Genomic DNA, 5,034 nt, shown 5'->3' on the forward strand with positions numbered 1-5,034 from the left:
TTTAAGCCGGGTGGTGCCTTTAATCCCAGCACTCGGGAGGCAGAGCCAGGCAGATCTCTGTGAGTTTGAGGCCAGCCTGGGCTACAGAGTGAGTTCCGGGAAAGGCATCAAAACTACACAGAGAAACTCTGTCTCAAAAAACCAAAAAAAAAACCCAACCTAAATAGGGCTGGAGAGATGGCTCAGCAGTTAAGAGCACTGGCTGTTCTTCCAGAGGTCCTGAGTTCAATTCCCAGCAACCACATGTAATGAGATCTGGCACCCTCTTCTGGCCTGCAGGCAGAACACTGTATACATAATAAAAAATAAATCTTAAAAAAATAAATAATAATTAATTAATTAATTAAAATTTCAAGCCCATTTTATTTTTAGTTTTCTGCCCTCATCTAAATTGTCTTTGGTGTCTGTTTGTTTGTTGTTTTGTTTTGCTTTTAGGGGGACAGTGCTGGGTTGGGCCCAGGGCCTAGCACATTCTCCCCTCCTGAGCTCCACTCCCAGCTGACTCTGTACTTTATTGCCTTTGCATGTCATTTATTCACTTAAAGAATTGGGAAAGTATTCAGGTTTGAGAGTCGCAGACACCCAGAAACATAACCCAAATAACTTAGCTTACCATGAATCGAAACAAGTCTCACGTGATGTTATTTGTTTGTTTGTTTACAGTTATTTGAGACAGGATCTCACTGTGTAGCCCTGGCTGGCCTGGTACTTGCTATGGAGACCAGGCTGGCCTCAAACTCACAGAGAGCCACACGTCTCTGCGTCTCTGGTGTTGGGATTAAGTTGTGTGTCACCACCCGAAGCAGTTACTTCTTAAACTACACTGACTTATTCATTTTGGGGGGCGGGGGGGGGGGAGGGGGGCAGGTGCACGTGCCACAATGTGTAAGTGGAGGTCAGAGGACAACATGAAGAAATGAGAGTCACCGCCTAGACTCCTGGATTGAATGCAAGCCAGCAGGTTTGGAGCAGGCTGCCTTCCCTGCCGAGCCACCCCACAGCCCATCAAGTGAGATGGGAATGGTCTTCCTACACTGGTGACTCCACTCTTGGGTGTGTTGGGGTGATAGTTATCTTTGATTTTATACTTTTCAGAGCACACTCACTCACTTCAGAACCTGAGGGAAGCATCGCACATCAGGAAAGATCTTAGACTTTGAGCAAATAAAGGGGACAGGTGAACTCTGGGTTAGATTCCCTTGGGAATGTTGTTGTGTGTCCTTTGTTTGGGAGGAGACTAGAAAATGAGTGTTTTGGTAGTTGCTGGGTGGACTGTTTCGGTGACTGCAGCTGCTAACATTTGGCCATCATACTCATTATTCCCATGACATCTATTTATTTATTTATTTATCTATCTATTTATTTATTTATCTATTTATTTATTTATTTAAGATTATAATGTAGTTATAACATTTTCCCCTTTCTTTTCTTGCTTCCAAACCCACCCATATATCCTTCCTCACCCTCCTTCAGATTCCTCCTTCAAATGGCCTCTTTCTTCATTGTTACTGTGTGCATGTGTGAATATGTATACACATTCCTAAATATAGCCTGCTCAGTCTGGATAGTCACTTACATGAGTGGTTTCAAGGCTGACCATTTGTTTATGACAGGTGAGGTGGTGCAAGCCTTTAGTCTTAGCACTCGGGAAACTGAGGCAAGTGAATTTTGTGAATTCAAGGCTAGCCTGGCCTACATAGCAAGTTCCAGGACAGCCAGGACTATATAGAGGGCTCCTGTCTCAAAGAAAAAAATATTTCTTTTTATTTTATGTGCATGAATGCACTGCATGCATAAGTATAGATGCCCACAGAATCCAGAAAAGGGCAGTTGTAAGCTGCCATGGTGGTCCTGAGAATAGAACCCTGTGCAATCCTAATTAGTTTTAACAATAAAAACCCAGAGTCAGATGTCGAGGACGAAAGCTGAAAGATCAGAGAAGCAGAGCAGCCAGCCACCAGAGACTTCTTACTTCTACAAATCCTCAGACCAAATAGGAGGGGAAGGGGTCCTGTCTCTAAGAATCCTCAGACTGAAGCGGGGAGATCCTGTCTCCACCCACCTTATATTCCTATCTCCACCTCCCTAGTGCTGGGATTAAAGGCATGAGATCCCAAGTGCTGGGATCAAAGGTGTGAGCCACCACTACCCAGCTCCATTTCTCTTTTAGACAGGTTCAATCTCATGTAACCCAGAGTGGCCTTGAACTCCTGATCTCCGTGCTTCCTCCTCCTAAGTGCTGTGATTAAAAGTGTCTGCCACCATCGCCTGGCCTCTATGGTTAACTAGTGGCTATCTCCACCCTCTGATATCTAGGCAAGCTTTATTTGTCAGAACACAAACAAAATATACAACAACCTTGATCCTCTGCCATAGTAGCAAGTGTTCTTAACTTCTGAGCTGTCTCTCCAGCCCAGTGATTCTCATAACTATGTAGCATGTTTTGAAGGGAGTAATAGGGATTCTTCAATTATATTTTTATTTTCAAATGAATTTTGGCAATTCTGTGCTCTTTGGGTTTTCACATAAATTTCATAATTACCTGAACATGGTAGTATGTACCTTTGATCCTAGCACTCAGGAGGCAGAGGCAGGTGGATCTAGGGAGTTCCAGGATACTTTGACCTACATGGTGAGACCCTGTCTCAAAATTAATTAATTTCAAAGTCAGTGTGTCTACTTCTACAAAGAGTGCTGCTGGGATTTTGTTAAAGACTTCTTTAAATCAATAGGTCAATTTGAACAGAATCAGCATTTTAACATTATTAAGTTATCCTATCCATGAACGTTGTATGTCTCTCCATTTATTTGGATCCCCTTGAATTCCTCTTATCAGTGCCTTGAGGTTTTCATCATAGATGTCTTGCACATATTTGTACAACTGAGTACATTTTTATGGTGCCCATCAGTTTCAAAAAGTGATTCATTTCACCAGAAAATGCTCCATTCTTTGCTTTATGATGCAGCCAACGGTTTCTTAGAGTAATATTTGCTACATTGTTTCATTTCCTGCTCTGATAGGCTTTGAAGACTCTGCCTAGCATCACAATGTTCATGAAGAGTTGGGGGATGGGGGTCTGTGGGGACCTGAAACTGCTACAGATGCCTGCTTCTACCGGGCTAGTGTGGGTCCTGTTTGTCTCCTGACCTTGGAGAATGCTCCCTCTATAGGACAGTTTGAGAACAGCAGGCACAAAGGGAGAAGTCTTCATGGGTTCAACGTGTGTGTCCAGGACTGCAGTGGGGATTCTGGGGAAGTCACATACCACCCTTCTGAGGACTCTAGAGACAGACTCCTGATGCTCTTGCTGACTGAACTGAGGTGGCAATGAGGCAGGTAGAGGGAGGTGAGGAGCCCACACACACACACACACACACACACACACACACACACACACACACCCCTCGTTCTCCTCCCCCATAGTAGTTCTGCTAGGAATATGACTCTTTGAGCACTTGCTCTCTGGGACCAATCACAGAGTAAGTCTGGACAGATTCCAGGGTGGTTCAAGGGGAATCATGTGATCTGGGCTAGGGGCTTGTCCTCCTGAGCAGCAGTTAGCTCTTCTATTAAATAAACATCTTTTCTTCTCTGGATGCCATCACTTGTGTCTCCCCCTGTGACATCCAGGACTCTGGCCCAGACTGCTGAGGAGCACATTGTAGGAAAACTTGAGGTTGCCTGCATGCAAAAATAGACACACCTTATACCATCGTGGTCATCACAGTCCTTTAGAGGAACAGAGCCAATACAATGAAAGTACATTACGAAGGGGTATGTTAGCATGTCTTACACAGTTCTGGCAGAGTCTGTATGGTAGAGAGGTTAAGATGTCTATATAGTGAAGTTGAGAACCTTGTATTTGCTCAGTCCATGAAGCTGGATGCTTCAGCAGTTCAAAACCTGGAGGGTAGCTGAAGAACCATTGGTCTTCAGTTTACATTGGAAGAATGACGAATATAGATTCCAGTGTCTGCAAACAGTGGCAGATTCAGAGTAGATCCACTCACCAGCAAGGAGCAAAGGTGGACAGGAAAAAGCAACCCTGCTTTTCCTTCAGATCTCTCTGTATCTGGGCTGCAATTGACAAGTGTTGCCTTCTAGGGGAGGGTCTTCCTTTCCAGTTAATCTTTCCAGGAAATAGCCTCATAAGCTTGTCTGAAGGAATTCCTCTTAGTTGATTCCAGATCCAGACATCCAAGATCAAGCACTATAGCCACCTGGTGTGCAGTAAACAAGTTTTATGGGAAAGATGCTGCACAATGTAGTACTTTCCTGTACTGGCTGGTTTTGTGTGTCAACTTGACACATAAAGAGTCGTCAGAGGAAGGAGTCTCAGGTGAGGAAATGCCTCCATGAGATCTAGCTATAAGGCATTTTCTCAATTAGTGATCAGTGTGGGAGGGCCCAGCACATTATGGGCAGTGCCATCTCTGGGCTGGTGGTTCTGGGTTCTATAAGGAAGCAGGCTGAGCAAGCCATGGGAAGCGAGTCAGTAAACAGCACCCTCCATAACCTCCGCATAGCTCCTGCCTCCAGGATCCTGCCCTGTGTGAGTTCCTGTCCTGACTTCCTTCAATAATGAAGAGCAATGTGGAAGTATAAGCCAAATAAACTCTTTTTCCCCCAACTTGCTTTTTGGTCACTGTGTTTCATCGCAGCAATAGAAACGCTAAGTAAGACATTTCCCTACATGCAATACACTCTCAACTTACAGTGCTTGCTCACAGCAGCTCCAGTAGTAATTACCAGGCTCTTCCTTCACTCCCTCTGTTGGCACTCCTTTCTTCTCCTCAGAGGCTCTATGCACAGCTCCTTCCCCAGCTGTGAGAACTACAGTCAAGAGAGCTGGCCCTCCCCACAGTCAGAGAAAGATGGGGTAGAAAGAGGACTCACTCAGTGTTCCTTTGCTCTGCCCTCCCCTGTGTGGACCACATCTCCTCAGAACCCTTTTCAGTCCCACCCCACATGTGCCCTAGTGCCTGTACCCCTTGCCCAGCAGCTCAGCCCAGCCCCAGCCATGTTCTGGCAGC

This window comes from Peromyscus eremicus, unplaced genomic scaffold (genome assembly GCF_949786415.1).
Source record: "Peromyscus eremicus unplaced genomic scaffold, PerEre_H2_v1 PerEre#2#chr22_unloc_1, whole genome shotgun sequence".
Lineage (NCBI taxonomy): Eukaryota > Metazoa > Chordata > Mammalia > Rodentia > Cricetidae > Peromyscus > Peromyscus eremicus.